We start from the raw sequence: 8512 nt of genomic DNA, 5'->3' as shown, positions 1-8512 counted from the left end.
CATTGGTGTCAAATAGCGGTTCTGGGCCGAGGAACATTGCAGGATGAAGGGGGATCTGCTGCCGGTATGCTAGTGGAAAATGTTTCTCTCAGATTCGGCTGCCCGACACTCCAGGAGGACGTGGAGGACGGTCAGCCTCTCCCCGCATCTACCGCAGGTTGGAGGATCATTTTCAGTGAGTAAAAAATTACGTGTGCCAAATGTGTGTCCTATTCTGAGGCGACAGAATAGGACATCTGTTCGCCGTGATTTTGTTACGGAGGGCCAAGAACCTAACTGTGGCTTTATCACGTGCAGTTTGTTATTTACTTCTGCGTCCCACTTACGTTGCCCGTGATTTCGCAGTTTCCTTCTTAAAAAAGGCTTCAGGTCTGTGACAGGGACCGAAGCAGCAGGATTACCTGTATGCAATGAAATTGATGTGGCCATCTGGTCTGCTAGAACGTTACCCTCGATGCCCCTATGTCCAGGCACCCAGCATATAATGACATGCTGGTTAGACATATACGCTCTACAGAGAATAGAATAGAGCTCAGTAATTACGGGGTTTCTGTGTTTACAGTGTGACTTCAAGGCTTTCACGACGCTTAGGGAGTCTGTAAATAAAATTGTTTTTTGAATATTTGATCTTCTGATTGATATTGATCTTCACAGCCGATAATAGTGCATGGGCCTCAGCCGTAAATATACTTGTTTCAGGGTGTAGTACACCGGATTCCGAGAAGGATGGACCAATGGCTGCGTAGGAGACCCCGGCATGCGACTTAGAAGCGTCTGTGTAAAACTCTGTGCACGAGTACTTGTACTGGAGCTCCAAGAAATGCATTTGGATATGTGTCTCTGGGGCATGTTTAGTGACCTCTACAAAGGATGTGTCACACTATCAGCTGCCACTCCCAGGGCGGTACTAGCTTTGCTGGAGGCATTAGGCGTTGTTCGAGTACTGGGACATCCATTTCCGTGCTAAGTTCTCTTGCACGCAGTGAGAATGGAAGTCTCATAGAGGGTCTGTTATGAAAAAGTTTCACACGTCAAGTCGTTAGCGGTTGTGAAACACTGATGTTCCTTATTAGAGCGAACCTTGCGAAAATATGTTAAGCTGATGTTTGTTCTCTGAAGATGGAGTGGCCACTCATCTGACTCTACATATAGGCTTTCAACAGGGCTTGTCCTAAATGCGCCAGTGGCCAGACGGATACCCAGATGGTGAACGGGGTCTAACATCTTAAGCGCACTCGGTGCGGTAGAGTGATATACTACGGCACCATAATCTAACCGTGATCGAACTAGGCTCTTGTAAAGATTCAACAGGCACCTCCTGTCGCTACCCCATGTAGTGTGGGATAGAACTTTAAGTAAGTTCATGGTTTTTAGACATTTTTCTTTAAGATGTTTTATGTGAGGAATGAAAGTGAGCCTGGAGTCAAGAATAACACCAAGGAATTTGTGTTCTTTGTTGACAGGAATTTGTTGTCCGCCCAGTTCTACACAAGGATCTGGGACCAGGCCTCTCTTTCTTGTGAAGAGAACACAAGAACTGTTGTGGGGGTTGACCTTAAATCCGTTTCGGTCTACCCATTTGGACACTTTGTTTAAGCCCTGCTGCACCTGTCTTTCGCATACTGTGAGGTTGCAGGATTTGAAGCCTATTTGTATATCGTCTGCGTATACGGAATAAAAAAATGGCAGGTGGTAGTGAAGCACGTAGTGTGTTCATCTTAACGATAAAGAGAGTGCAGCTGAGCACGCCTCCCTGGGGTACACCAGTTTCCTGGGTAAAGGGACGTGACAGTGGATTGCCGACTTTTACACGGAAGGTACGATTGGACAAGTAGCTTTCAATTATTTTCAACATATTTCCACAGATGCCCATTCCCGACAAATCTCGCAAGATCCCGTAGCGCCATGTTGTATCATATGCCCTCTCCATATCGAGGAATATGGAGAGGAAATACTGTGTGTACAAAGGCATCGCGAATATATCCTTCAATGCGCACAAGATGATCTGTTGTTGACCGCCCATGTCTGAAGCCACACTGATAGGGATCGAGTATATTATTGAATTTAGGGAAATGTATGAGTCTGTGATTAATCATTTTTTTCAAAGAGCTTACACAGACAATTCGTAAGAGCTATCGGACGATAACTTGCTTTTCCCTGCTTCAGGACAGGAACGACAATCGCCTCTTTCCATGTAGAAGGGAGGTATCCCGCAGCTAAAATAGTGTTGTAAAGTGTGAGTAGTGTAACTTGTGTGTCAGCATGTAAGTTTCTGATCATATCATACATGACTCTGTCAGGTCCCGGTGCAGTGCTTTTGCATGTGTTCAAGGCAGCTCTCAACTCGGCAATACTGAAAGGCAGGTTATAGGGTTCATTCTGCCTTGAGTTTCTAATTATTGGCTTACATTCTTCTGTTTGTTTATATTTGAGAAAGGACTGAGAATAATGATTTGAACTTGATACGCTCTCAAAGTGCTCCCCAAGTGAGTCTGCCTGATCTTGCAGTGTATCGCCCTGTGTATTTACCAGAGGAAGCGAATATGTTTGTCGCCCTATAATTCTGTTTACCTTGTTCCATACTTTGGCCTCATCTGTATAAGAGTTTATACTCGATAAAAACTTCTCCCAACTTTCTCTTCTAGCCTGTCGGCGGGTTCTCCTGCCTTGGGACTTTACTTTCTTAAAGTTGACAAGATTTTCTGCAGTGGGCGAAGCGCGTAGCAACCCCCACGCTTTGTTCTGATTTCTACGTGCGATTCTGCATTCATCATTCCACCACGGGACATGCCGTTTGCATGCCGAGCCATTTACTTCACGTATGCATTTACATGCGGCATCTATTATGAAGGCTGTGAAGTACTCCACAGCAGCGTCGATTTCTATAGAAGACATGTCATCCCATAATATACTAGTTAGGTTCGGAATTCCTCCCAGTCTGCTGTGTCAATCTTCCACCTAGAATCCTGTGGTGGATATTCATTTTCTTTAAGTGTTCTTAATAGTATGGGGAAGTGGTCGCTTCCGTAGGGATTATTCGTAACTTCCCATTCGAGTTCGGGCAGTATAGACGGGGAAATTATGCTCAGATCTATTGAAGAAAGGTTCTGTTTGCAAGAGAGTAATATGTAGGTTCTTTCTTATTGAGAAGGCACGCTCCAGAAGAAAAAGGGAACTGTTCAACAAGACGACCTCGCGCGTCTGTACGAGAGTCGCCCCACAGGGAGCTGTGCGCATTGAAATCGCCAAGAACAACATAAGGTTCTGGGAGTTCGTCTATAAATGACTGAAATTCATGTTTGTTTAATTTGTAATGTGGGGGTACGTAAAGCGAGCAAATGGTGACGAGTTTATTAAGGAGAACAGCTCGAACCGCCACTGCCTCAAGGGCCGTTCGTAGCTCTAAACGTTGACAGGCTATGCTTTTCTGAATTAAAATTGCAACACCGCCCGAGGATGCGACAGCATCATCGCAATCTTTGCGAAAAGTAACATACTGCCGAAGAAAGTTTGTGTATTTTGATTTCAAGTGTGTTTGCAGTAAACACAGCACTTTTGGATTGTGTTTATGGATGAGTTCTTGCACATCATCAAGATTCCTAAGTAGACCTCTGACGTTCCATTGAATGATTTGTGTATCCATATTTTAAATTAAATTGGTGCTGTGTTTACGGAAACGGAAGGGATGTCTTACATTACAGAGCCCTTTCGAGGCCCTGTAGTAGGGGTTTTGCTCTTTCTGAAGCGCTCGAGCGAACCTCGGCGCTCCTTAGGCGCTTGGTGCGCCTTGAGGACAGGTGTAGTGTCCATTGCCTCCTGGGAGACGCCGGACAAGCGCTCTTGCGAGCGAGATGTTTTCTGAGAGAGTCCTGCCCGGAAGGCAAGACCCCTGCGCTCCCCAGCCCGGAGGTCGATGGGGCTCCCTGAGGGACTTGGCTGCGCTGGCCGTTGCCAGCGCTGGAAGGGGCCTCGGAGGTTGGGGCAGCCTCGGCTGCGCCCACCTTCGGGGTCGATGGCCCCGTCTGCTGGGTTGGCGGAGCAGCGCTAGCTGCAACCGCCGTGGGGGCAGATGGCGTAACTGCCGACTCACTGTTTGTGGGTCGGACAGCCGCCGGAGGCCGTTGTGGCGCTGCCCCCTGACGTGCCACTTCGGCAAAGCTTTTCTTTGGCAGGTATGCTACCCGCCTGCGTGCCTCCTTGAATGAGATATTTTCTTTCACTTTGATCGTCACTATTTCTTTTTTTCCAGGATGGGCACGACCGCGAGTACGCGGCGTGCTCCCCGTCACAGTTTACACAGTGGAGAGCGTTATCACAAGCATCAGAGGTGTGTTCTTGAGCACTGCATTTTGCACATGTTTGGCGGCCTCGGCAGCTCTGCGAGCTGTGACCGAAGCGCTGGCATTTGAAACATCGGAGTGGATTTCGCACGTACGGCCTAACACGGACCTTTATGTACCCGGCCTCGATTGACTCGGGCAAGATACTTGATCCAAAAGTAATTATTAGGTGCTTCGTCTGCATCTCTTTACCATCCCGCCTCATCTTAATTCTTCTGACATTGATCACATTTTGTTCGCTGAAGCCCTCCAGGAGTTCCGCTTCAGTCAGCTCAAGCAAATCATCATCTGACACAACACCACGGGTGGTGTTCATTGTACGGTGTGGGGTTACTGTTATGGGGGTCTCGCCATATGACACTAGTTGCGGTAGCTTCTCATATTGTTTTACATCGCGGAGCTCCAAGAGGAGGTCGCCGCTTGACATCCTCGACACCTTGTAACCTGGACCAAAAACATCAGTCAGGGCTTTTGAGACAAGGAATGGTGAAATGTTTCGGACTACTTTGTTTGGCTTTTCAGAATGAATAACGTGAAAGCGGGGAAAATTCTGGGTTTGGCGTCCGAAAAACTTTAAGACATCTTCGGTGCGCCCTCGTTTCTGAGGGCGATCAGCAAGGGAGGGGAAAGAAGTTTCCATGGAAGAAATGTATATATTCGGCAACAGCGCCGACCACCCACCACGGAGCCCAACGAGGGGACCCGGCAGAGCTTGCACGCAAGTCTGCACGACGCCAGTCGTACGCCGTCACTATAACCGAATATGGTGTACCCAAGGTTGGATAGCCACACAGGGTTAACCCTTGCCGCCAGGAGAAAAGAAGTAAACAGAATAGAGAAGGACACAGGAAAGGTCAAAAAGTGAGAGATAAAGACGAAGATTCCAGGAGGGAGAGACAGGAAAAGGCGACTGCCGATGTCCTCCAGGTGGTTCAGCCTGGAGGTGCCGTCTATGTGAAGCCGAGGCCGAAGAGGTGTGTTGCCTCCGCCGGGGGGCCTTAAAGGTCCAAACACCCAGCATCGGCTCAACCCCCAGGATCCCCTTTTCCCCAGACACGGCTAAGCCGCGCACGGCTACACGCGGGAGGGTCGAACCCTCGTGTGCTCGGGTGTCGCAACACACCAAACGCCTGCTGACGCAGACGCCCCTGCGGTGAACTTGTTGCGCGTGTTCTGCTCCTGCAGATTCCCCCCCCCCTCTCAGGCGGCGCTGTTCGGGCGGTACTGTTAATTAATCGGTCGCCTGTACACGATTTCTTAAAAGATGGGGCTTCCTTGCTATCAAATTGGCGACAACGTTCACAGAGTTGTTATGCAGCTGAAGCATGTCTTGCCTCAGCGAATGATCTCATAAGAACGACATTCCTGTAGAAGCCAAACCGGTAAATGGAGAAAATATGCCCTGCGCATGGTGATTCTCACTAACAAAAAAGAACAGTATGATCGAGTGAACAACATATTCGTGGTTTGTTTCACTGAATTCGCCGCTCAAACGCTCCGGCCAACCACCTCTGATAGGACCGTCCCGCAATAGTCTTGGCTCCAAGAGCAAGACTAACCGCATTTTCATTTCAGAGCTTATAAGTGACGCCACGTGACACTTAAGTTTAAGGGATAGCGGATAAAAGAAAGTGTCATGGTGGTGTCACCATGACCCGCAGGCATGTCATCACCTCTTTAACAGCGCAAAGGACGAGAGGAGCACACATACACTGTGTTGTCTTGCGCTGTGTGCGTGCGTGCACTCGTCTCGTCCTTGTCCTTTGCGTTCTTAAAGACTGTCACACAAACTTGCCCAAGCTCCGACAATGTCATCACGACCAAAGAGAACAAAATTGAGGGTACAAGTCCGGCTGTCTCGGCTCATCATGGCAATGAACTCCAGCTTCATGTGAAATCTCCTTAAGCACACCCGCCATCACCATCACTTAAGCGCAGCCACACCTACATCGGCAAAAACTGCATCCTTTGGAAGGAAGACGCATTAAGCTAGAAACATCCGACTCATTCGAACTAGAAATGTCCAGCACAGTAATGCGCGTAAAGCTTGTCCGCAGCTTAAGTATAACATAACATATAACGGCACTGTGTTAAACTTGTGGTATTTCAACTAGCCGCAACGCAAGCCCTAAATACGGCAACGGCCGTGAATTGTAATTGTAGGTGTCAGTCTTCATAAACCGCTGTTATCACAGAAACGGACACACTCAGATTAGTTTCCTAAAATCCTTTCATTCAGAGGCTACACTCAAACTTTCTGTGACGCAAGGCAAGTGTCGCATTAAGAGCTTGCGACAAAGAGCGTATGTTTTTCAATGGCGATGCTATCGTTAGTTTTAGCAAGAGGAAGCGAAAACGTTTTTCAGCTTTTCTAAGCAAAATTATAGTGTGGCATTGCTTTCAACCAACGTGTAGTTACTCTTTGGACGATCACAATAGAGTAACCATGCTCGCAACGCAATCTGCGGCTTATTAGTGAAAAAAAATGTCAGTGCCACTCACCGCACTCGCAGCCACGTCGACCGCAGCCATGCTCCCACAGCGTTCTGTCACACCCATGCCAGTTGCCTTAGCGCAATCGCCACCGTTTCCTAGGCGACCGAGCTGAGTTAGCCCGAGCAGCACAGGTTCTCCACCCTTCGTTTTGTCTTCCATCGCGGCCTCCCTTTTGGCTGTCGTTATCGTCCAGCGTACACGCTGCATCATGCAAGTCATCGACGCGCTGGCACTATCAGGTCTTCGTATCAGGTCTTCGTTTTGAGACGTTCATCTCAGACGCTATTCAAACTTGCAGTCGTAGATTGAATAGCTGCGGCTTCATTCGCTGCACTTTCCTGTCCCTTAATACTCAGTAACATTTTAATGTGCTACTTGCATCATAAAAACAGAGGCATCTGCACATATGTATGTACATGAGATGATTAAATGTTCGCAGATGCGGTCTATCTGCATGCACATAGAAGAGGCATATTTTGGGAACCATTACGAAAACTCGCCCAAACTGTCTGCAAATTACCTTACAAACAAAAAAGGACACGACGTAAGTTGTAATTTTCTTGCGTTTCTATGAAAAACAGTTTGTTCTCAGGTTATTAAATATTGTTTAATAGCAAACTGTACCTGCTCTTATCTGGTACTACATCCGCGATTGCATTACGTCACAACACTCGATATTGTTAGGTCATTTGGAGATCACATTGTGGCAGCTTGATCATATTGCGCACGATCATATTGTCCTTCATCCTTCATTATTTTGTGTCCAAGTTGCATTATGCGTGTTGGAAATTTTAGGTGCTTCCGCTTGCTGTTTACCCTCCATAATACTGAACTGAATTATGGCGATTTACGTGCCAAAACACGGTTTGATATTGAGGCACGCCAGAGTGGGGGACACCGCAATAATTTTGACCACGACGGGACCTTAAACGTGCCTTGATGCACGGTTGTTTTTGCATTTCGCCCCCTTAAAAACACGTCCGCCTCGGCCTGGTTTTGATCCCACTACCTCATTGAGGAAAATAATATTTTTGGGATTTTACTGGTCACAACCACAACCTGATTATGTGACATGCCGTAGTGAAGAAGGACGTAAAATTTTCAAAATCAATTTTTCAAGTCCGCCGTCTTTTTAGTGGGTCTGGGCGCCCGCCGCGGACGGGGTTCCGAGACCTTGCCTCGAAGCGGCTTCCTCGGCTCGCTGTACGGCCCAGAGTGCTGCTGGCAGGTTCGAGCTGAGCAGTGCGGTCTTCCAGTGCGAGCGGTGGCTGGCGGGGGAAGACATGGCGGAGCCGGCACTTTCAGACTTCTTTTTAAGGCCTGGCACTTCTATACCATGTGATTAAGTGCCACTACCTCGCCACAGGATGTTCATCTGTTTGTAGTGTACATGTCTGGATACATGGAGTGCATGAGTCTGGGGTTTCTATAGGAATCCGTTTGTCATTGACTGTAGTGTACCGCTTCCGTCCAGAAATTAGGCGTTAATTTCAAGCACCGAAGACGCAGCACACGAGAGTTATTGCATTGCGCCCCTAATGTAATACAGCCGCCGCTGCTGCTGGGATCGAACCGGCGACATCGGTACTCAGCAGCGCAACGTCATAGTTACTGAGCTGTTGCCTCAAACTTTATATTTTGCTATATACTGCGGGAAACACAGTGCAATGCGCAAA

Source organism: Dermacentor andersoni, unplaced genomic scaffold (genome assembly GCF_023375885.2).
Source record: "Dermacentor andersoni unplaced genomic scaffold, qqDerAnde1_hic_scaffold ctg00000040.1, whole genome shotgun sequence".
Taxonomy (NCBI): domain Eukaryota; kingdom Metazoa; phylum Arthropoda; class Arachnida; order Ixodida; family Ixodidae; genus Dermacentor; species Dermacentor andersoni.
This window is presented reverse-complemented; position numbering follows the sequence as displayed.